The sequence below is a fragment of the Balaenoptera borealis genome (genome assembly GCF_965194805.1).
Source record: "Balaenoptera borealis genome assembly, chromosome: 10".
NCBI classification, from domain to species: Eukaryota; Metazoa; Chordata; class Mammalia; order Artiodactyla; family Balaenopteridae; genus Balaenoptera; species Balaenoptera borealis.
In genome coordinates, this window is record NC_138874.1 from 39,522,161 (window position 1) to 39,548,952 (window position 26,792).

Consider the following 26,792-nt stretch of genomic DNA (forward strand, 5'->3'; position numbering starts at 1 on the left):
CAATCTCCTTCCTTGGAGAATCAGCACCTTTAACCTCCTGTTCCGTACACGTTGCAATTTGTCCTGAGGATGAACGGGAAGAGGGGGAACCAATGAGAGACTAGCTCTAGGTGTTGGGACAGGCACAGGTCACTCTATTTTCCCATCAGGAAGAAGAATTAACCACAGGGTCAGCCTGCCGCCCGGAGCCAGAATAGGGCCTGAAGCAATCCTGCGCTTTTGCGGCCAGCTCCCAAGAAAGAGAGTTGAGAAATGGAGCTCAGGGGCACTGCAATTCACAGACCTGCACATTTAGAAATGACAACTCTCGTCCAAAAATATATTGAGGGAAGGCAACGAAGAGAATTTGAAAGCAAGGCAGAATTGCAGGAAACAGATTTCAGGAGGTAGATTCGAATCGCCTTTAAAGCACAGGAAAAGCGGCAAAACCTCGACAATGATGCCCTTGGCCAAAAAGGGCGTATGCGTTTTTTCCTGAATATATTCAGGAAAAAACGCATACGCCCTTTTTGGCCAACCAAGCAACCTGGAAAGGCAAATCAGCGCTACAAAGAAGTCTCGCTTCCCATCGGTCAAAAGGGCCATGCTGAATAAAGTGTCAAAACCAGAAATGCAGGACAGGCCATGGAGAAATGGGAGCCTTCCTACGCTGATGGGCGGGCTGTAAATTGCCAACAGCCACTCTGGAGAAGTGTACGGTGTGTCCTGAAACACCTAAAAAACTCAGCTTAGAGAGCATAGGGCACTTCCACTCATGGGCGTATAAATTGGGAAAACTAAAAATCAGCAAGACACAGGCAACCCAAAGTTTAGGGCACCTCTGTTGACAAGAACCTCCACTTCGTTACACCTGAAATATCCCAGGAAAGAGAAGAATGGATAAAGAAGTTGTGGTCCTTATGTACAATGGAATATCACTCAGCCATGAAATCAACGTCATAAGGCTAGGAGCAGCATGATGAGTGGATTTAGGTCCGACGATTCTAAGTGAAATAAATCACACAGAAAAAGATACTGATCATAAGATATCACTTATAAAGGGAATGTAAAAACCGCTACCCTTGAACTGAATTACAAAACAGAACAGAGTCGCACGTTTAGAACACACACTATGGCTGCTTAACGGGAAAGGTGAGGTGGGGTGATGCATAAAACAAGGGTTTCAAATTAGCTCAGATACCGTTCCATAAACCCAATATGTAATAGACAAGACCTACTCCTTGCTCAGTGAACTGGACTCAACACCCCCTATTCACCGCCCAAGAATATATTTGACTAGTAAGAATCTTAAAACCTATGTATTGCTATCTCTCTGTAAGTGAGTCAAGTGGGTGTAAAGCGGCATAAACACAGCAGTGCAAAGCAGCTAAACCCCATTATAAAAATCAATTACTTTTAAAAACTCGTGAAACAAAGACAGTGAAAGAGAAATTCTTACAAAATTCGTTCAGGGGCTGCGATGCCACCTGGATTGACCATATCTAGACCCACAGCTGATTGAGACATAAGGGTGGACACTCTTGGGGCTGAGAGGTTTGGTGAGGTTGGGTGAGCTAACGCAGACCCTTTAAAGTAATACGGCGTGGTACCCATCCCATGGGTCCCAAATCTCCAGGTTCAAGGGCATCTTCCTACGTCGAAAACATGCACGAGCAACCCAGAAGATGGTACACCGTGTGACCGGGAAAGGTTTCTAAAACGCACCTCATTTCTCATCTCCTTGTGCTCCGGTTCGCCATTCCAGCCGCTTTACTAGCAATCTCCCTCCTTGGAGAATCAGCACCTTTCACCTCCTGTTCCGTACACGTTGCAATTTGTCCTGAGGATGAACGGGAAGAGGGGGAACCAATGAGAGACTAGCTCTAGGTGTTGGGACAGGCAGAGGTCACTCTATTTTCCCATCAGGAAGCAGAATTAACCACAGGCTCAGCCTGCCGCCCGGAGCCAGAATAGGGCCTGAAGCAATCCTGCGCTTTTGCGGCCAGCTCCCAAGAAAGCGAGTTGAAAAATGGAGCTCAGGGGCACTGCAATTCACAAACCTGCAGAGTTAGAAATGATAACTCTCGTCCACAAATATATGGAGGGAAGGCTACGAAGAGGATTTGAAAGCAAGGCAGAATTGCAGGAAACAGATTTCAGGAGGTAGATTCGAATTGCCTTTAAAGCACAGGAAAAGCGGCAAAACCTCGACAATGATGCCCTTGGCCAAAAAGGGCGTATGCGTTTTTTCCTGAATATATTCAGGAAAAAACGCATACGCCCTTTTTGGCCAACCAAGCAACCTGGAAAGGCAAATCAGCGCTACAAAGAAGTCTCGCTTCCCATCGGTCAAAAGGGCCATGCTGAATAAAGTGTCAAAACCAGAAATGCAGGACAGGCCATGGAGAAATGGGAGCCTTGCTACGCTGATGGGCGGGCTGTAAATTGCCAACAGCCACTCTGGAGAAGTGTACGGTGTGTCCTGAAACATCTAAAAAACTCAGCTTAGAGAGCATAGGGCACTTCCACTCATGGGCGTATAAATTGGGAAAACTAAAAATCAGCAAGACACAGGCACCCCAAAGTTTAGGGCTGCTCTGTTGACAAGAACCTCCACTTCGTTACACCTTAAACATCCCAGGAAAGAGAAGAATGGATAAAGAAGTTGTGGTCCTTATGTACAATGGAATATCACTCAGCCATGAAATCAACGTCATAAGGCTAGGAGCAGCATGATGAGTGGATTTAGGTACGACGATTCTAAGTGAAATAAGTCACACAGAAAAAGACACTTATCATAAGATATCATTTACAGAGGGAATGTAAAAACCGCTACCCTTGAACTGAATTACAAAACAGAACAGAGTCGCACGTTTAGAACACACACTATGGCTGCTTAACGGGAAAGGTGAGGTGGGGTGATGCATAAAAGAAGGGTTTCAAATTAGCTCAGATACCGTTCCATAAACCCAATATGTAATAGACAAGACCTTCTCCTTGCTCAGTGAACTGGACTCAACAACCCCTATTCACCGCCCAAGAATATATCTGACTAGTAAGAATCTTAAAACTTTTGTATTGATATCTCTCTGTAAGTGAGTCAAGTGGGTGTAAAGCGGCATAAACACAGCAGTGAAAAACAGCTAAACCCCATTATAAAAATCAATTACTTTTAAAAACCCGTGAAACAAAGACAGTGAAAGAGAGAGAAATTCTTACAAAATTCGTTCAGGGGCTGCGATGCCACCTGGATTGACCATATCTAGACCCACAGCTGACTGAGTCATAAGGGTGGACACTCTTGGGGCTGAGAGGTTTGGTGAGGGTGGGTGCGCTAACGCCGACCCTGTAAACTAATACGGCGTGGTACCCATCCCATGGGTCTCAAATCTCCAGCTTCAAGGGCATCTTCCTACACTGAAAACATGCATGAGAAACCCAGAAGATGGTACACCGTGTGACCGGGAAAGGTTTCTAAAACGCACCTCATTTCTCATCTCCTTGTGCTCCGGTTCGCCATTCCAGCCGCTTTACTAGCAATCTCCCTCCTTGGAGAATCAGCACCTTTCACCTCCTGTTCCGAACACGTTGCAATTTGTCCTGAGGATGAACGGGAAGAGGGGGAACCAATGAGAGACTAGCTCTAGGTGTTGGGACAGGCACAGGTCACTCTATTTTCCCATCAGGAAGAAGAATTAACCACAGGCTCAGCCTGCCGCCCGGAGCCAGAATAGGGCCTGAAGCAATCCTGCGCTTTTGCGGCCAGCTCCCAAGAAAGCGAGTTGAAAAATGGAGCTCAGGGGCACTGCAATTCACAAACCTGCAGAGTTAGAAATGATAACTCTCGTCCACAAATATATGGAGGGAAGGCAACGAAGAGGATTTGAAAGCAAGGCAGAATTGCAGGAAACCGATTTCAGGAGGTAGATTCGAATCGCCTTTAAAGCACAGGAAAAGCGGCGAAACCTCGACAATGATGCCCTTGGCCAAAAAGGGCGTATGCGTTTTTTCCTGAATATATTCAGGAAAAAACGCATACGCCCTTTTTGGCCAACCAAGCAACCTGGAAAGGCAAATCAGCGCTACAAAGAAGTCTCGCTTCCCATCGGTCAAAAGGGCCATGCTGAATAAAGTGTCAAAACCAGAAATGCAGGACAGGCCATGGAGAAATGGGAGCCTTGCTACGCTGATGGGCGGGCTGTAAATTGCCAACAGCCACTCTGGAGAAGTGTACGGTGTGTCCTGAAACATCTAAAAAACTCAGCTTAGAGAGCATAGGGCACTTCCACTCATGGGCGTATAAATTGGGAAAACTAAAAATCAGCAAGACACAGGCACCCCAAAGTTTAGGGCTGCTCTGTTGACAAGAACCTCCACTTCGTTACACCTTAAACATCCCAGGAAAGAGAAGAATGGATAAAGAAGTTGTGGTCCTTATGTACAATGGAATATCACTCAGCCATGAAATCAACGTCATAAGGCTAGGAGCAGCATGATGAGTGGATTTAGGTACGACGATTCTAAGTGAAATAAGTCACACAGAAAAAGACACTTATCATAAGATATCACTTACAGAGGGAATGTAAAAACCGCTACCCTTGAACTGAACTACAAAACAGAACAGAGTCGCACGTTTAGAAAACACACTATGGCTGCTTAACGGGAAAGGTGAGGTGGGGTGATGCATAAAACAAGGGTTTCAAATTAGCTCAGATACCGTTCCATAAACCCAATATGTAATAGACAAGACCTACTCCTTGCTCAGTGAACTGGACTCAACGCCCCCTATTCACCGCCCAAGAATATATCTGACTAGTAAGAATCTTAAAACCTATGTATTGATATCTCTCTGTAAGTGAGTCAAGTGGGTGTAAAGCGGCATAAACACAGCAGTGCAAAGCAGCTAAACCCCATTATAAAAATCAATTACTTTTAAAAACCCGTCAAACAAAGACAGTGAAAGAGAGATAAATTCTTACAAAATTCGTTCAGGGGCTGCGATGCCACCTGGATTGACCATATCTAGAACCACAGCTGATTGAGACATAAGGGTGGACACTCTTGGGGCTGAGAGGTTTGGTGAGGTTGGGTGAGCTAACGCAGACCCTTTAAAGTAATACGGCGTGGTACCCATCCCATGGGTCCCAAATCTCCAGGTTCAAGGGCACCTTCCTACGTCGAAAACATGCACGAGCAACCTAGAAGATGGTACACCGTGTGACCGGGAAAGGTTTCTAAAACGCACCTCATTTCTCATCTCCTTGTGCTCCGGTTCGCCATTCCAGCCGCTTTACTAGCAATCTCCCTCCTTGGAGAATCAGCACCTTTAACCTCCTGTTCCGTACACGTTGCAATTTCTCCTGAGGATGAACGGGAAGAGGGGGAACCAATGAGAGACTAGCTCTAGGTGTTGGGACAGGCACAGGTCACTCTATTTTCCCATCAGGAAGAAGAATGAACCACAGGCTCAGCCTGCCGCCCGGAGCCAGAATAGGGCCTGAAGCAATCCTGCGCTTTTGCGGCCAGCTCCCAAGAAAGCGAGTTGAAAAATGGAGCTCAGGGGCACTGCAATTCACAAACCTGCAGAGGTAGAAATGATAACTCTCGTCCACAAATATATGGAGGGAAGGCTACGAAGAGGATTTGAAAGCAAGGTAGAATTGCAGGAAACAGATTTCATGAGGTAGATTCGAATCGCCTTTAAAGCACAGGAAAAGCGGCAAAACCTCCACAATGATGCCCTTGGCCAAAAAGGGCATATGCGTTTTTTCCTGAATATATTCAGGAAAAAACGCATACGCCCTTTTTGGCCAACCAAGCAACCTGGAAAGGCAAATCAGCGCTACAAAGAAGTCTCGCTTCCCATCGGTCAAAAGGGCCATGCTGAATAAAGTGTCAAAACCAGAAATGCAGGACAGGCCATGGAGAAATGGGAGCCTTGCTACGCTGATGGGCGGGCTGTAAATTGCCAACAGCCACTCTGGAGAAGTGTACGGTGTGTCCTGAAACATCTAAAAAACTCAGCTTAGAGAGCATAGGGCACTTCCACTCATGGGCGTATAAATTGGGAAAACTAAAAATCAGCAAGACACAGGCACCCCAAAACTTAGGGCTGCTCTGTTGACAAGAACCTCCAATTCGTTACACCTTAAATATCCCAGGAAAGAGAAGAATGGATAAAGAAGTTGTGGTTCTTATGTACAATGGAATATCACTCAGCCATGAAATCAACGTCATAAGGCTAGTAGCAGCATGATGAGTGGATTTAGGTACGACGATTCTAAGTGAAATAAGTCACACAGAAAAAGACACTTATCATAAGATATCACTTATAGAGGGAATGTAAAAACCGCTACCCTTGAACTGAATTACGAAACAGAACAGAGTCACACGTTTAGAAAACACACTATGGCTGCTTAACGGGAAAGGTGAGGTGGGGTGATGCAAAAAACAAGGGTTTCAAATTAGCTCAGATACCGTTCCATAAACCCAATATGTAATAGACAAGACCTACTCCTTGCTCAGTGAACTGGACTCAACACCCCCTATTCACCGCCCAAGAATATATCTGACTAGTAAGAATCTTAAAACCTATGTATTGCTATCTCTCTGTAAGTGAGTCTAGTGGGTGTAAAGCGGCATAAACACAGCAGTGAAAAGCAGCTAAATCCCATTATAAAAATCACTTACTTTTAAAAATCCGTGAAACAAAGACAGTGAAAGAGAGAGAAATGCTTACAAAATTCGTTCAGGGGCTGTGATGCCACCTGGATTGACCATATCTAGACCCACAGCTGATTGAGACATAAGGGTGGACACTCTTGGGGCTAAGAGGTTTGGGGAGGTGGGGTGAGCTAACGCAGACCCTTTAAAGTAATACGGCGTGGTACCCATCCCATGGGTCCCAAATCTCCAGGTTCAAGGGCATCTTCCTACATCGAAAACAAGCATAAGAAACCCAGAAGATGGTACACCGTGTGATCGGGAAAGGTTTCTAAAACACACCTCATTTCTCATCTCCTTGTACTCCGGTTCGCCATTCCAGCCGCTTTACTAGCAATCTCCCTCCTGGGAGAATCAGCACCTTTAACCTCCTGTTCCGTACAGGTTGCAATTTCTCCTGAGGATGAACGGGAAGAGGGGGAGCCAATGAGAGACTAGCTCTAGGTGTTGGGACAGGCACAGGTCACTCTATTTTCCCATCAGGAAGAAGAATTAACCACAGGCTCAGCCTGCCGCCCAGAGCCAGAATAGGGCCTGAAGCAATCCTGCACTTTTGCGGCCAGCTCCCAAGAAAGCGAGTTGAAAAATGGAGCTCAGGGGCACTGCAATTCACAAACCCGCAGAGTAAGAAATGATAACTCTCGTCCACAAATATATTGAGGGAAGGCAACGAAGAGGATGTGAAAGCAAGGCAGAATTGCAGGAAACAGATTTCAGGAGGTAGATTCGAATCGCCTTTAAAGCACAGGAGAAGCGGCAAAACCTCGACAATGATGCCCATGGCCAAAAAGGGCGTATGCGATTTTTCCTGAATATATTCAGGAAAAAACGCATACGCCCTTTTTGGCCAACCAAGCAACCTGGAAAGGCAAATCAGCGCTACAAAGAAGCCTCGCTTCCCATCGGTCAAAAGGGCCATGCTGAATAAAGTGTCAAAACCAGAAATGCAGGACAGGCCATGGAGAAATGGGAGCCTTGCTACGCTGATGGGCGGGCTGTAAATTGCCAACAGCCACTCTGGAGAAGTGTACGGTGTGTCCTGAAACATCTAAAAAACTCAGCTTAGAGAGCATAGGGCACATCCACTCATGGGCGTATAAATTGAGAAAACTAAAAATCAGCAAGACACAGGCACCCCAAAACTTAGGGCTGCTCTGTTGACAAGAACCTCCAATTCGTTACACTTTAAATATCCCAGGAAAGAGAAGAATGGATAAAGAAGTTGTGGTTCTTATGTACAATGGAATATCACTCAGCCATGAAATCAACGTCATAAGGCTAGTAGCAGCATGATGAGTGGATTTAGGTACGACGATTCTAAGTGAAATAAGTCACACAGAAAAAGACACTTATCATAAGATATCACTTATAGAGGGAATGTAAAAACCGCTACCCTTGAACTGAATTACAAAACAGAACAGAGTCACACGTTTAGAAAACACACTATGGCTGCTTAACGGGAAAGGTGAGGTGGGGTGATGCAAAAAACAAGGGTTTCAAATTAGCTCAGATTCCGTTCCATAAACCCAATATGTAATAGACAAGACCTACTCCTTGCTCTGTGAACTGGACTCAACACCCCCTATTCACCGCCCAAGAATATATCTGACTAGTAAGAATCTTAAAACCTATGTATTGATATCTCTCTGTAAGTGAGTCTAGTGGGTGTAAAGCGGCATAAACACAGCAGTGAAAAGCAGCTAAACCCCATTATAAAAATCAATTACTTTTAAAAATCCGTGAAACAAAGACAGTGAAAGAGAGAGAAATGCTTACAAAATTCGTTCAGGGGCTGTGATCCCACCTGGATTGACCATATCTAGACACACAGCTGATTGAGACATAAGGGTGGACACTCGTGGGGCTGAGAGGTTTGGTGAGGTTGGGTGAGCAAACGCAGACCCTTTAAAGTAATATGGCGTGGTACCCATCCCATGGGTCCCAAATCTCCAGGTTCAAGGGCATCTTCCTACATCGAAAACATGCATAAGAAACCCAGAAGATGGCACTCCGTGTGATCGGGAAAGGTTTCTAAAACGCACCTCATTTCTCATCTCCTTGTGCTCCGGTTCGCCATTCCAGCCGCTTTTCTAGCAATCTCCCTCCTTGGAGAATCAGTACCTTTAACCTCCTGTTCCGTACAGGTTGCAATTTGTCCTGAGGATGAACGGGAAGAGGGGGAACCAATGAGAGACTAGCTCTAGGTGTTGGGACAGGCACAGGTCACTCTATTTTCCCATCAGGAAGAAGAATTAACCACAGGCTCAGCCTGCCGCCCGGAGCCAGAATAGGGCCTGAGGCAATCCTGCGCTTTTGCGGCCAGCTCCCAAGAAACCGAGTTGAAAAATGGAGCTCAGGGGCACTGCAATTCACACACCTGCAGAGTTAGAAATGATAACTCTCGTCCACAATTATATGGAGGGAAGGCAACGAAGAGGATTTGAAAGCAAGGCAGAATTGCAGGAAACAGATTTCAGGAGGTAGATTCGAATCGCCTTTAAAGCACAGGAAAAGCGGCAAAACCTCGACAATGATGCCCTTGGCCAAAAAGGGTGTCTGCGTTCTTTCCTGAATAAATATTGGAAAAAACGCAGATGCTCTTTTTGGCCAACTAAACAAGCGGGCAACGCAAATCAGCATTACAAAAATGTCTCACTTCGCATTGGTCAAAAGGCCCCTGCTGAAAAAGTGTAAAACCCAGAAATGCAGGACAGGCCATGGAGAAAAGGGAGCCTTGTTATGCTGATCGGCGGGATGTCAATTTCCACCGGCCACTCTTGAGAAGTGTATGCTGTATCTTAAAACTTCTAAAAAAGAGAGCTACAGAGCATACAGCACTTCCCCTCATGGGCGTATATCTTGGGAAAACCAAAAAATCGACAAGACACAGGCACCCCAAAGTTTAGGGCTGCTCTGTTTAGAAATGCCTCGATTTGGGTACAACTTACATGTCTTTGGAAGGAAAAAGTGGATAAAGAAGATGTGGTACTTATGTACAATGGAATATTACTCAGCATTTAAATCAATGAAATAAGGCCAGTGGCAGCAACTCGTGGAGAGTGAGGTACGATCATTCTAAGTGACATAAGTCAGACATAAAAACAGACTTATCATAAGGTATCACTTATAGATAGTATCTAAAAATGCCTTCACATGAACGCAATTACAAAACAGAAACGGAGTCGCACATTTAGAAAACACACTTATGGCTGCTAAAGGAGAAAGGTGGGGCGGGGTGATGCATAAACCAGGAGGTTGAAATTAGCACAGATACGGTTCCATAAACAAAATAGGTATTCGACAGGACCTACTCTATAGCTCAAAGAGCTGGACTCAGCACCCTGTTGTCACCAGAAAAGGATATATAAGACCGGTAAGAATCTGTAAAAGAATTTATTGATGTCTCTCTTTAAGTGAATCAAGTGGATAGATGTAGAGCAGGAAGAAACACAGTATTGAAAATCAGCTATACCCCATTATAAAATTAAATAACAAGAACAAAATAAAGACAGTGAGAGAGAGAGAAATTCTTACAAAATTTGTTCAAGGGCTGTGATGCAACCTGGACTGACCATATGTAGACACAGAGCTGGATGGGATCTAAGGCTCTACACTCGTTGGTCTGAGAGGTTTCGTGAGGATGGGACAGCAAATGCATCACTTTTAGAGTAATACTGCCTGGCCCCATTCCATGGGTCCCATACCTCCAGGTGCAGGGGACCCTTCCTACAGCTAAAACATGCATGGCACATCCAGAGGATGGTACACCGTCTGATCGGGAAGAGTTTGGAAAAGTCACCTCATCTCCACGTCTCCTGGTATTCGGGTTCCCCAGCTCCTTTCCTTAGAGTCTCCCCACTTTGGGAAGGCAGCACACTCAACAGCCGGTTTTACACGGCTTGGAATTTTCCGGTGAAGAAGGGGAATGGCGGGATGGAATGAGACACAAGCCTTAGATGTTTGGACAGGCATATGCTACTCTAGTTTCCTACCTGGAAGAAGAATTTCCCTATCCTTCAGGTGCCCCAGTAACTGGAATGGGTCTGTAGAAATCCTGCCCCTTTGTGTCTGCTTCCCTAAACAAGTTGAAAACCGGTGCTCAGGGGCACTGCGATTCACAAACATGCAGGGTTGTAATTGACACCTCTAATGGAGTCATTTCTTGAGCCAAGTATTCGTAAAGGCCTTGTAAGCAAGGCAGAATTGCAGGAAAGGGATTTCAAGGGGTAGTTTGCACTCGTCATTAAAGCACATGCAAAGCTGCTGAACATCGCCAATGATGCAGTTTGCCAAAAAGGCCGTATGCGTTATTCCTTAATCTATTCAGGAAAAACCCTTACTCCATTTTTGGCCAACAAAACAGGCGGGCAATGTAAATTAATATTACAAAGAGATATCACTTCGCACCAGTCAGAATGGCCAACCTCACAAACTGTAAAACCTGAAATGCAGGACAGGGCGTGGAGAAAAGGGAACCCTGACAAGCTGATGGTGGGAATGTAAATTGCTAACAGCCACTCTGGAGAAGTGGGTGGTGATTCCTTAAAAATCTAAAAACCAGAGCTTCAGAGCATATGGCGCTTCCACTCCTGGGCCTGTATCTTGGAAAAAACGTAAATTGACAGGACCCAGGCACTCTAAAATTTATGCAGCCCTGTTTACAAGAGCCTCTACTCGGAAGCTACCTAAAAGTCCTTGGAAGGAAGAATGGATAAAGAAATTATGGTAGATATGTACAATGGAATATTACTCAGCCATGAAGTGAATGAAATAAGGCCATTTAGGGCCACTCAGAAGGACCTACATACATTCATACTAAGTGTCATAAATCAGGCAATGAAAAATATCATATGATATTACTTATCGGTGGAATCTAAAAATTGATAGAAAGGTACTATCTTACAACACAGAAACAGAGTCCCAGACTTAGAACACAAACTTATGGTTACCAAACTGGAAAGGTGTGTTGGAGGCATAAATCATGAGGTTGGAGTTAGTATATACATATTTACAGAGAGAAAACTTGTAATCAACATGGACCTGCTGTAGAGCACTTGGAGCTCTTCTCAACACCCTTTAGTAACCTCAATGGGAAAATAATTCTAAAAAGAATATATAGTTATCTCTGTATAAATGAATCATGTTGGTGTATGACAAAAATGAACACAACATGATAAATCAACTATATACTCCATTATAAATTTAAAATTAAATTAAAGAAAAGAAAAATGATCACTAAATTTGTTTAGTCGCAGTGAACGTACTAGTGTCACATCCCTGGACACAGACACAATTTGGTCCCAAGGCTGGACTGTTGTGGGCCTGAGGACCTCGGGAGGATATGCCAGCTAATTCGCCCCCCTTGAACATGTAGTACCTGGTCCCCTCTGCATGGGATCACTATCTCCAGATCTAAGTGTGCCCTCATACTACTAAACCAACCCTCTGACACCCAAAGGATGGTGGACTCTCTGGGCTGGATGACATTTGGAAAATCACCTGCTCTCAACATATCCTGGTGTTTGGGTTCCGACCTCCTGACTCCTTCGTAAGGGTCATCCCACTCTACAAGACAGCACCCTCAACAGGTGATTTTGCAGGGGTTTATACTTGTTCGGGGGATGAAGGGTAAGGGGGAAGAAGGAATGGGACAGAAGCCCTTACATGTTTGGTCAGGCACATTCCACTCTAATTTAATACCCAAGAACAGGACTTGCCCTACATCTAAGGTTGTGTCAGTAACCAGAGAGGGACAGTAGAAATCCTGCCGCCTTCTGTTTCCCATAACAACAATTCTAAAACTGGACCTTATACGCACTTCATATTCACAATGCCTGGGGAGCTGTAAATGACAACAGCCCTCAAAAAATGTCTTGGGGTAGGTAATCGAAGTAGACTTCAAAACAAGGCAACCTTTCAATAACCCTTTTTCAAGGGATAAATCTTACTGACACTGTTCAAAAAAAAAAGCACATATGAAGATACTCACCATTGCTTTATGTTAGACAAATGCAAATCAGATGTACAAAGAAGTATCACCTGGAACCACTCAGAATAGCCATCATCACAATGTCTACAAACAAGAAATGCTTCAGAGGGTGTGGAAAAAAGAGAAACCTACTACTTATTTTTTTTTTTAATCTGCCTTGGGTCTTCGTTGCTGCGCACGGCTTTTCTATAGTTGCAGCAAGCGGGGGCTACTCATCGTTGTGGTACGAAGCCTTCTCTTTGTGGTGGCTTCTCTTGTTGTGGAGCACAAGCTGTAGGCACACAGGCTTCAGTAGTTGTGGCTCGTGGGCTCTAGAGCGCAGACTGAGTAGTTGTGGTGCACGGGCTTACTTGTTCTGTGGCATGTGAGATCTTCCCGGGCCAGGGCTCGAACCTGTGTCCCCTGAACTGGCAGGCAGATTCTTAACCACTGCGCCACCAATTCTATGCTATCGGTGGCAATGCCAATTGGTAACAGCCACTATGGAGCACAGAATGGAGGTTACCAGAGTAAGGGGAGGTGGGAGGGATAAATTGGAAATTGGGATTGACATATACACACCACTATATATAAAAGAGATAACAAATAAGGGCTTACTGTATAGCACAGGGAACTCTACTCAATACTCTGTAATGACCTGTATGGGAAAGGAATCCAAAAAGGATTGGATGTATGTATAACTGCTTCACTGTGCTGTGCAGCAGAAAGTAACACAACATTGTAAATCAACTCTATTCCAAAAAAATTGAAATTGAAATGAAATGAAGTAAAATCAAATAAAATAGAGCTACCAGATGATCCAGCAAGTTCACTCCTGTGTGCATATCTGGAGGAAAGCATAAATCGAAAAGACACATCTTCCCCAATGTTCACTGCAACACGCTTTACAATAGCGAAGACATGGAAGCAACCAAAATGTCCATCAACATATGAATATAGGTAAAGAATATGTGATACATACATATAATGGAATATGACTCAGCCATAAAATAGAAGAAAATAATGCCAGTTGCAGTAACATGGATGGACCTAGAGATGATTGTACTACGTGAAGTAAGTCAGACAGAGTAAGACAAATATTGGATGATATCACTTCTAGGTGGAAGCTAAAAATTGATACAAATGAACTAACTTACAAAAGAGAGGCAGACTCACAAACTTGGAAAACAAACTTATGGTTACCAAAGGGGAGAGGTGGGGGGTAGGGATAAATCAGGAGCTTGGGGTAAATATACGAATACTACTATATATAACAGATAAGCAACAAGGACCTACTGTATAGCACAGGGAGCTCTACTCAGTATTCTGGGAATACCGTTATCAGAAAAGAATCTGAAAAAGAATGAATATATGCATATGTGTAACTGAATCACTTGCTGTGCAGCTGAAATGAGCACAACATTGTAAATCAACTATACTCCAATAAAATTTAAATTTCAAAATAAAGAAAATCACCTATATTTCAAAAGAAAAAAAAAAGAATTCCCATCTCTTTATATGGCTTGATAGCTTACTTTTATAGTGCTCAATATTATCCCATTCCCAGAATATATTAATACTATATCATTTCATTCACCTATTGGAGGACACCTTAGTTTCATTCACATTTTGACAATATTGAATTAGGTGCTATAAATATCCATATGCAGGTTTTCCTCTGGAAGTATGTTTTAAACTACTTTCAATAAGTATCCATGAGAACACTTGACGGATTGTACAGTAAGGGAATGCTCAATATTCTAGCAAGTGTCAATCAGACTACCAAAGTAGCTGTATTATTTTTCATTTCCACCAATGACAAATGACATTTCCTATTGTTCCACATCTCCTACAGAATTTGTTCTTGTCATTGTTCACATTTTAGCCATTCTAAGTGTTACATAGTGGTATGTAATTGTATTTTTAATTTGCTTTTTCATGGCAGCATGTAATCTGGATTATTCTTCTGTATACTTATATGCATAGTGTCTATTTTCTTTGGTGAGGTGTCCATAAAGTATATTGGTCCACATTTTATTTAGGTTGCTTTCATTTTTTTCTACCCAATCTGTATTTGTTTTATTTATTTTCGTGCCTTATTGCATTAACAAGGACTTGGAGTAAAATATGGAAAAGGAGTCATGAAAGGGGACATCCTTACTTTTACCTGAACTTAGTGGAAAAGCTTCATGGTTTTGACCATTAATCATGATGTAAGATAAAAGTTTCCTGTAAATCTTTGTTATCAACTTGAGAAAGCTCCAGTCTACTTCTTTAACTGAGAGTTTTTATGAAGAATGGGTGTTAGATTTTTTCAAAGGTCTTCTGAATCTATTGATATGCTAATGATTGTCTTTAAGGTGTTGATATGATGGATATAATTATTTGATTCTAGAATGTTGAACCAGCCTTTCATACCTGGGATTATTTCCTCTCATTCATGATATAAAATTCTCTCAAAATATTGTTGGATTCGATTTGGTAATATTTTGTTGAGGATTTTTGCATTGATGTTCCTGAGAGATACTGGTCAGTTTTCTTTACTATGCATATGTTCTTCTAAGTTTGGATGTTGTGGATTTAGTGTCAGACATTCATTTGGGGAGATTCTCAGTCATTTTTAAAAAATATTTTCTGTTCTTTATTATCTTTATTCTCCTCCTGCTATACCCATTATGTATAGGTCACAGCATTTTTCATTGTTCCACAATTATTGATTACTCTGTTCTGTTGATTTCTTTCCTGCCCATTTTCTCTTTTCTTTTGAGATTTAAAGGTTTCTCCTGATATGTCTTCAAGCTCACAGATATTTCTCCTCAGCCAGCTCTTTGACTGCTAGAACAAAATACGAGAGACTTGGTATTTTATAAACAGCAGAATATTTTTGTTTTCTCATAATTGCTGAGGCTGAAAGGTTCAAGAGCAAGTAACCAGGGGCTTCCCTGGAGGTGCAGTGGTTAAGAATCTGCCTATCAATAAAGGGGACAAGGGTTCGAGCCCTGGTCCAGGAAGATCCCACATGCCATGGAACAACTAAGCCCGTGCACCACAAATACTGAGCCTGTGCTCTAGAGTCCACAGGCCACAACTACTGAGCCTGTGAGCCACAACTACTGAAACCCACACGCCTAGAGCCCGTGCTCCGCAACAAGAGAAGCCACTCAATGAGAAGCCCGCGCACCGCACCAAAGACCCAACACAGCCAAAAAATTAATTAATTAATTATCTAATTAATTTTTTTAAAAAAAGAACAAGTTGCCAGCTGACTTAGTGTCTGGCGAGGGACCAATTTCTGGTTCATAATGTGGGTCTTCTCGCTCGGCAATGAAATCATGGAATGGTCATAAGATCTTCTGTGTGCTACATTTATTAGGTCACTAATCCCATGTTTGAGGTCTCTGGCCTCATAACCTAATCACCTCCCAAAAGCCCCACCTCCTAATACCATCAACATGGGAGCTGGGTTTCAAAATTTTTAAATTAGAGGTACAAAGTATTTACACCATAACAGGGACCACAGAGTTAACTGATTTTTCCTTTCATGTTAAAGGTTTGCACATTTATATTTATTATATAATCCCAAAACCCTTGTTTTTTTTTATAAGATTCTTTTTCCGTATACGCCAGTACAGACCACTGAGTAGAGTTCCCTGTGCTATAAAGCAGGTCTTTATCTATTTTATATATAGTAGTGTGTATAAGTCAGTCCCAATCTCCCAATTTATCCCTTCCCCACTTATCCCCTGGTAACCATAAGTTTGTTTTCTATATCCATGATTCTATTTCTGTTGTGTAAATAAGTTCATTTGTACCTTTTTTTTTTCTTTTTTAGATTCCTCATATAAGCAATATCATATGATATCTGTCTTTCTGTGTCTGACTTGCTTCACTCAGTATAACAATCTCTAGGTCCATCCATGTTGCTACAAAACCCTTAATTGTTAAGGATAACTCTCAATTTTTCCCAGTATCATCAGCAATTCATTCTGGCAGACACGTGATAACACTTTTTAAACAGGGATATTGAGACCAAGGCTCCTGACCTGCAAACAAACAAAACATCATTCATATAGTGAAAACTTTGCAAATCAAAGGATGAAAGCACTTGGTCTAAATCCCTTTGCACCCACTGCTGACAGAGGGCAGAGGAGTTTGACTCACTAATCTTCCTTACGTGCACTTCTTCCTAATGGGGTATTCCATCTAAAACTTATAAGAAGCGGGGATGTATCATGGAACACACCAATCGCTACTACAGATTCTGAAGCAGCAAAAAAAAAAAAAAAAAAAAAAAATGATGAATCCATCCAAAGGGTTCTGTCCACATTGTTACAATAGTTTCCCTCACACTGTGAACCCTTTTCAAACCCTATCACTTGAACCTATTTTTATTTTTTTCAACAAAAATAATGTTAATCTGCAGTCAGACACTCCAGTAATATTACACTATCCCTTGTGCAAGTATGTAGGGATTTGAGGAGCTATGGGAGGCCACCATGAGAGGTTGCCTAGAGTAATTCGGACATTTCATTTAATGTTGGTTCTTCTCCCTAAGATGTCTGCTATCCTCTTCTTTTTGTAGCTACTAGCATTGAGAAAGTGACCAAGATAAGGCCCTTCTCTTTTACTGCCCATGAATGCAACTGTGATTAACCCCACAGAACTTGGTGCTTCCAGAATCCCCTGAACCTACTGACCCTCCATGCATGGCATGACATAGATAAGGATGGTGACGTGTATCCTTGTATAGAGCATGTTATAAAATGTTTGACTCTTCCCTTCCTCATAATTCCAAAGAATAGATTTCTTTGGATTTCTGCTTAATGCTGCTGGAGTTGGTACATAAGTTGAGGGAGGTATCAGGGCACACCAAAAGAGAGGGTAACTGCACAGAAAATACAAGCAGGTACATTTCTGTGTAGTTTCAAGCAGCTTATTTGCTATATCAACCATGGTGACATGTTGACCCTTCCTCTTTCTACTAGTAGTACAACAAACATAAAGGATATTTAGGCTGCTTGTTTTATCCCCACCTCTCACAATTGATCTGCATTAACATATAGGACAAGGAAGGGCCCTTTCTACCATCTTAACCAATATTTGAGAACTAGAAAATGTCCAGATTTTGGGGGGTTTATTTTCATATTCCCCAATCAGGCCTATGAAGGAATCTTACCTATTGTGTTTAATGAAGTCATATCTCTGACGGCATCCCATCATCAACAAAACTGGAAAGAAATTTGAAGGGTCTTCGATTTTACCATATTTGAAATAACAATATTTTAGCCTGACACGTTTTTGGATTTTAGAAAAAAATATTTTAAATGAGACAAAAAATCATTTTTATGACACAAAAAGACAGCAATAGTTTTATATTTTTATCTGTTCCACTTGCACACAAGTGTCTCATGGGGTTATGTAAAGCTCTCCTGTTGGGTGCTGTGCATGGTGCAAGTATGGATTAAAGCTTAGGAATCTTAAGCTTCAGTCACCTGAAACATTTAAATTAGGATGCAAGCAATCCTGTCCAACATTTGAAAAGAGCAAGACACTCTCTTTATTTTATTTGTTAGGTAATTAATCTGTCTTTTCCCCAAGGAGAGAAACAAGTGGCATCTTCCATCAATGTGTTGCACAAATATCTTTGAACAGAGAGTGCAAGCAGAGGCTGATACAGGATGTGAAAAAAAAATGAGAGACCCTCTTGTGGCATTTTCTCCTAACTTATTGCAATCTCCCATTTAAAATGTGGGAATAATCAATCTTCTGAGGAAAAAGGACCAAGGAAGGTTTTTGCTTCTGTGGAATAATGGGATTGCTAAAGATTTCAGGAGGCAAGACGAGTTAGTGAGAATGACCATGAGAAATCAGAGAAAAGTCAGATCCATGGATGAAGTGATGTTTACCACTGTGAATCAATGAGAAGTAGGAGCAAAGGAAAAGAAAGCTGATACAACATTTTCTGAATAAATGTAACCTTTCAGCTGTCATAGAAAAATTAATACTCACTATGATACAACATATTTACTTTAGAAAGTTAACTTAAATTTAAAGCTTAATAATTACATTTATTGAAGAAATGAAAACATATTTGTGGTTTAGAATAAATAATGTGCTCTGCTACAGGTAAGAAGACTACATAAATCAATAGAAATAAGACTAAATAAATAAAGAGGAAAATAACAAATTAGATGTTATTAACATTGAAAACTGACACTCATCTAATGAAAGAGAAGGAGAGACAGAAAGAGAGAAGAACTCATCTCAAGCATGTATTAAAAACTCCTAAATAAGAAGTCTTCAGATGTTAAAAAAAAAAAAAAAAGGAAGTCTTCAATAAGAAGATAATGGAATAGCAAAATGGGGGAAATATACCAAAAGATATTTCAAAAAAGAGAGTACAGAATGTTAAGTAAACATATCAATAGATGCTTGGCTTCTTAGTAGTCAATTAAATGCAAAAGCGTGATACCTGGAATTATCACTCACCAACCAGAAAGTTCAAATGAAAATGACAGGTATTATCAAGTTTGACAAGAATGTGTATAATCCTTGAATCTCATTCACTGCTGCTGAAGATGAAAAATCATACAAATGTTTTGAAAATATTTAGAAATATCTAAAAAGATAAACACAAGAAAGCTATGACTCGAACATTTTACTACTACGTGTATACTGAACAATAATTTATACACACATCACCAAAGCTCAAGTTCTAGAATTTATATACCAGTGCTGTTCTCAATAGACACAAACTGAAAATCACTCATATTGTAATACATATTGGAATAAATTAATTAATAGTTAAATATTTACATTATGGAATCCTATGCAACAGTGGCAATGCATGATCACAGCAACAGACAACCATATAGGCATATTCACAAACAACATAAAATAAAAAAGCCCAATCCAAAAGTGATTTTACTGTGCCATAACATTTATATCAAATACAAAATACAGGTAAAGTTATCTTTTTGTTAGGTACCAGAACAATATTAAACCTTAAGGGGAGTCACTAGAATGGGACCAGGGGACCTCTGAGTATCTGGCAATTTTCTGTGTCTTTATCTAGAAGCTATGTTTAGAGTGTATTCAGATGCTGAATTTTCTGAAATTTGTCATTTCCTTACAAACCATGCATGTTTTTCGTTGTTTTTTATACATAACAAAAACTAAAAAAGATAGACCAGGGAAGGTAATTGTATTAGCACTTTAATATCCATGCTTTTCAAGGTGGAAGTGAAAAGTATTAAATACTTGACATTGTGGTTACTTCTTAAAAGTAAGGTGAAAATTTGAGGTTAATAAATAAGACATACTTCTTCATATATAATCCTCAAAGAGGAGGGGTAGAAAGGAGTATTATTTTTTTTTTCTTTAATACAGAATCGTTAAGATAGAAAATAATGAAAACAGACTAGGTTTAAAAAAGAGCACACTGGACTTCCCTGGTGGCACAGTGGGTAAGAATTTGCCTGCCAATGCAGGGAACAGGGGTTCCATCCCTGGTCTGGGAAGATCCCACATGCCGCAGAGCAACTAAGCCCGTGTGTCACAAGTACTGAGCCTGTGCTCTAGAGCCTGCAAGCAACAACTATTGAGCCTGCATGACACAACTACTGAAGCCCATGCACCTAGAGCCCATACTCCACAACAAGAGAAACCACCGCAAGGAGAAGCCCGTGCACCACAACGATGAGTAACCCCTGCTTCTCTAGTAACAACTGGAGAAACCCTGTGCAGCAACGAAGACCCAACACAACCAAAAATTTAAAAAATTAAATCTTTTGACTTCTGAGATGACTCACTCACGTGGCTGTAGGTAAGAGGCCTCAGTTCCTTGCCACATGGATCTCTCCTTAGGGCTGCTTGAGTGTCCTCATGACATGGCAGCTGGCTTACCCCAGGATGAGTGATCTAGCAGAAACCAAAGCAGAAGCTGCAATGTCTTTTATAACTTTGGAAGCTGCACTTTGTCATTTCTGCAATTTCTTATTAGTTAAACAGTCAACCCTTTTCAAGTGCGAGGAGCCACACTGGTACATGGAGACTGGGAGATAATTAGGGGATAATTAGGTCCATCTTGGAGGCTGGCTACCAAAGTGGCTGACTAGCCAAAGTCTGAATTTTGTTTTCTTCACTTCTGGAGAGAAAATGGTCAGTGAACCTCATTGGTGGTCTTTGAGATGTACCAAAGCTACCTCTTGCTCTCACCCCCAGCTGTGTGGCTGACAGGGTCTTGGTGCTCCAGCCGGGTGTCAAGCCTGTGCCTCTGAGGTGGGAGAGCCGAGTTCAGGACATTGGTCTACCAGAGACCTCTGGCACCTTGTAATATCAAATGGCGAAAGCTCTCCCAGAGATATCCGTCTCAACGCTAAGACCCAGCTCCACTCAGAGACCAGCAAGATCCAGTGCTGGACATCCCATGCCAAACAACTAGCAAGACAGGAATGCAGGCCCACCCATTAGCAGAGAGGCTGCCGAAAATCACAATAAGGTCACAGACACCCCAAAACACACCACCAGATGCAGATCTGTCCACCAGAAAGACAAGATCCAGACACACCCACCAGAACACAGGCACCAGTCCCCTCCATCAGAAAGCCTACACAACCCACTGAACCAACCTTAGCCACTGGGGGCAGACACCAAATACAACGGGAACTACGAATCTGCAGCCTCTGAAAAGGAGACCCCAAACACAGTCCCCAAAGCCAAATGAGAAGACACAGAAACACACAGCAGATGAAGGAGCAAGGTAAAAACCCACCAGACCAAACAAATGTGGAGGAAATAGGCAGTCTACCTGAAAAAGAATTCAGAGTAATGATAGTAAAGATGATCCCAAATCTTGGAACTGGAATGGAGAATAGACAAGAAACCTTTAACAAGGACCTAGAAGAACTAAAGAGCAAACAAACAATGATGAACAACACAATAAATGGAATTAAAAATTCTCTAGAAGGAAGCAATAGCAGAATAACTGAGGCAGAAGAATGGATAAATGACCTGGAAGATAAAATAGTGGAAATAACTACTGCAAAGCAAAATAAAGAAAAAAGAATGAAAAGAATTGAGGACAATCTGAGACATCTCTGGGAAAACATTAAACGCACCAACATTCGAATATAGGGGTCCCAGAAGTAGAAGAGAAAAAGAAAGACACTGAGGAAATATTTAAAGAGATTATAGTTGAAAACTTCCCTAATATGGGAAAGGAAATCGTTAATCAAGTCCAGGAAGCGCAGGGAGTCCCATACAAGATAAACCCAAGGAGAAACATGCCAAAACATATATTAGTCAAACTATCAAAAATTAAATACAAAGAAAAAATATTAAAAGCAGCAAGGGAAAAACAACAAATAACATACAAGGGAATCCCCATAAGGTTAACAGCTGAACTTTCAGCAGAAACTCTGCAAGCCAGAAGGGACTGGCAGGACATATTTAAAGTAATGAAAGGGGAACAGCTACAACCAAGATTACTCGACCCACCAAGGATCTCGTTCAGATTCGACAGAGAAATTAAAACCTTTACAGACAAGCAAAAGCTAAGAGAATTCAGCACCACCAAACCCGCTTTACAACAAATGCTAAAGGAACTTCTCTAGGCAGGAAACACAAGAGAAGGAAAAGACCTACACTAAGAAACCCAAAACAATTAAGAAAATGGTAATAGGAACATACATATCAATAATTACCTTAAATGTAAATGGATTAAATGCTCCAACCAAAAGACATAGACTGGCTGAATGGATCCGAAAACACGACCGGTATGTATGTGGTCTACAAGAGACCCACTTCAGACATAGGGACACATACAGATGGAAAGTGAGGGGATGGAATAAGATATCCCATGCAAATGGAAATCAAAAGAAAGCTAGAGTAGCAATTCTCATATCAGACAAAAAAGACTTTAAAATAAAGACTATTACAGGAGACAAAGAAGGACACTACATAATGATCAAGGGATCAATCCAAGAAGAAGATATAACAATTGCATATATTTAGGCACCCAACATAGGAGCACCTCAATACATAAGGCAAATGCTAACAGCCATAAAAGGGGAAATCGACAGTAACACAATCATAGTAGGGGACTTTAGCACCCCTCTTTCACCAATGAACAGATCATCCACAATGAAAATAAATAAGGAAACACAAGCTTTAAATGATACATTAAACAAGATGGACTTAATTGATATTTATAGGACATTCCATCCAAAAACAACAGAATACACTTTTTCTCAAGTGCTCCTGGAACATTCTCCAGGATAGATCATATCTTGGGTCACAAATCAAGCCTTGGTAAATATAAGAAAATTGAAATCGTATCAAGTATCTTTTCCGACCACAATGCTATCAGACTAGATATCAATTACAGGAAAAAAATCTGTAAAAAATAGAAACACATGGACGCTCAACAATACACTACTTAATAACCAAGACACCACTGAAGAAATCAAAGAGGAAATTAAAAAATACCTAGAAACAAATGACAATGAACACATGAAGACCCAAAACCTATGGGATGCAGCAAGAACAGTTCTAAGAGAGAAGTTTATAGCAATACAATCCTACCTCAAGAAACAAGAACTATCTCAAATAAGCAAGTTAACCTTACACCTAAAGCAATTAGAGAAAGAAAGAAAAAAAAAAACAAAGTCAGCAGAGGAAAGACATCATAAAGATCAGACCAGAAATAAATGAAAAAGAAATGAAGGAAACAACAGCAAAGATCAAAAAAACTAAAAGCTGGTTCTTTGAGAAGATAAACAAAATTGATAAACCATTAGCCAGACTCATCAAGAAAAAAAGGGAGACGACTCAAATCAACAGAATTACAAATGAAAAAGGAGAAGTAACAACTGACACTGCAGACATACAAAGGATCATGAGAGATTACTGCAAGCAACTATATGCCAATAAAATGGACAACCTGGAAGAAATGGACAAATTCTTAGAAAAGCACAACCTTCCAAGACTGAACCAGGAAGAAATAGAAACTACAAACAAACCAATCCCAAGCACTGAACTTGAGACTGTGATTAAAAATCTTCCAACAAACAAAAGCCCAGGACCAGATGGCTTCACAGGCAAATTCTATCAAACATTTAGAGAAGAGTTAACACCTATCCTTCTCAAACTCTTCCAAAATATAGCAGAGGGAGGAACTCTCCCAAACTTATTCTATGAGACCACCATCTCCCTGACACCAAAACCAGACAAAGATGTCACAAAGAAAGAAAACTACAGGTCAATATCACTGATGAACATAGCTGCAAAAATCCACTGCACAATACTAGCCAACAGAATGCAACAGCGCCTTAAAAGGATCATACACCATGATCAAGTGGGGTTTATCTCAGGGATGCAAGGATTCTTCAGTACATGCAAATCAATGTGATACACCATATTAAAAAACTGAAGGATAAAAACCATATGGTCGTCTCAATAGATGCAGAAAATGCTTTCGACAATATTAAACACCCATTTATCATAAAAACCCTCCAGAAAGTAGGCATAGAGGGAACTTTCCTCAACATAATAAAGGCCATATATGACAAACCCACAGCCAGCATCGTTCTCAATGGTGAAAAAGTGAAAACATTTCCACCAAGATCAGGAACAAGACAAGGTTGCCCACTCTCACCACTATTATTCCACACACTTTTGGAATTTTTAGCTACGGCAATCAGAGAAGAAAAAGAAATAAAAGGAATCCAAATCGGAAAAGAAGAAGTTAAGCTCTCACTGTTTGCAGATGACATGATACTATACATAGAGAATCCTAAAGATGCTACCAGAAACCTACTAGAGTTAATCAATGAACTGGTAAGGTTGCAGGATACAAAATTAATGTACAGATATCTCTTTCATTCCTATACACTAAAGATGAAAATTCTGAAAGAAAAATTAGGGAAACACTCCCATTTACCACTGCAACACAAAGAATAAAATACCTAGGAATAAACCTACCTAAGGAGACAAAAGACGTTTACTCAACAAACTATAAGACACAGATGAAAGAAATCAAAGATGACACAAACAGATACAGAGATATACCATGTTCTTGGATTGGAAGAATCAACATTGTGAAAATGACTCTACTACCCAACGCAATCTACAGATTCAATGCAATCCCTATCAAACTACCAATGGAAGTTTTCAGAGAACTAGAACAAAAATATTTCACAATTTGTATGGAAACACAAAAGACCCCGAACAGCCAAAGCAATCTTGAGAAGAAAAACAGAGCTGGAGGAATCAGGCTCCCTGACTTCAGACAATACTACAAAGCTACAGTAGTCAAGACAGTATGGTACTGGCACAAAAACAGAAATATAGAGCAATGGAACAGGAGAGAAAGCCCAGACATAAACCCATACACATATGGTCACCTTATTTTTGATAAAGGAGGCAAGAATATACAATGGAGAAATCACAGCCTCTTCAATAAGTGGTGCTGGGAAAACTGGACAGCTACCGGTAAAAGGATGAAATCAGAAGACTCCCTAACACCATACACAAAAATAAACTCAAAATGGATTAAAGACCTCAATGCAAGGCCAGACACTATCAAACTCTTAGAGGAAAACATAGGCAGAACACTCTATGACATCAATCACAGCAAGATCCTTTTTGACCCACCTCCTAGAAAACGGAAATTAAAAAGAAACATAAACAAATGAGACCTAAGGAGACTTAAAAGCTTTTGCACAGCAAAGGAAAACGTAAACAAGACGAAAAGGCCACCCTCAGAATGGGAGAAAATATTTGCCAACGAAGCAGCTGACCATGGATTAATCTCCAAACTTTACAAGCAGCCCATGCAGCTCAATATCAAAAACAAACAAACAAACAAACAACCCAATCCATAAATGGGCAGAAGACCTAAATAGACATTTCTCCAAAGAAGATATACAGATTGCCAACAAACACATGAAAGAATGCTCAACATCACTGATCATTAGAGAAATGCAACTCGAAATTACAATGAGGTATCACCACACACAGGTAAGAATGGCCATCATCAAAAAAATCTACAAACAATAAATGCTGCAGAGGTGTGGAAAAAAGGGAACCCTCTTGCACCGTTGGTGGGAGTGTAAATTGATAGAGCCACTATCGAGAACGGTATCGAGGTTCCTTAAAAAACTAAAAATAGAACTACCATATGACACAGCAATCCCACTACTGGGCATATACCTGGAGAAAACCATAATTCAAAAAGAGTCATGTTCCACAATGTTCATTGCAGCTCTATTTGCAATAGCCAGGACATGGAAGCAACCTAAGTGTCCATCAACTGATGAATGGGTAAAAAAGATGTTGCACATCTTCAATATAAAATGGAATATTACTCAGCCATAAAAAGAAATGAAATTGAGTTATTTGTAGTGAGATGGATGGACCTAGAGTCTGTCATACAGAGTGAAGTAAGTCAGAAAGAGAAAAACGAATACTGTATGCTAACACATATATGTGGAATCTAAAAAGAAAAGGAAAAGAAACGGTTGGGAGGAACCTAGGGACAGGACAGGAATAAAGACGCAGACATAGAGAATGGACTTGAGGACATGGGGAGGGGGAAGGGTAAGCTGGGATGAAGTGAGAGAGTGGCATGGACTTATATATACTACCAAATGTAAAATAGCTAGCTAGTAGGAAACAGCTGCATAGAAGAGGGAGATCAGCTCAGTGCTTTATGACCACTTAGAGGGGTGGGATAGGGAGGGCGGGAGGGAGACGCAACAGGGAGGAGATATGGGGATATATGGATATGTATAGCTGATTCACTTTGTTCTAAAGCAGAGACTAACACACCATTGTAAAGCAATTATAGTCCAATAAAGATGTTAAAATTAAATAAATAAATGAATAATTTATGCCCCCCCCCAAATTAAATCTTTTTTTAAAAATAAATAAATAAAAAAGAGCACTCAGTGACATGGAACGCTAAACCTAAGTATTTTCAGTACTATAGTAAATGTAAATGGATTAATATCTCCTATTAAAGTGTAATTTTTTATATTATGTGCAACTAAATTTTTTTCACAATATACAGGTAAAATAAAAGAATTACATTAGAAAGGAGAAAACATTCCATGTATTTAAA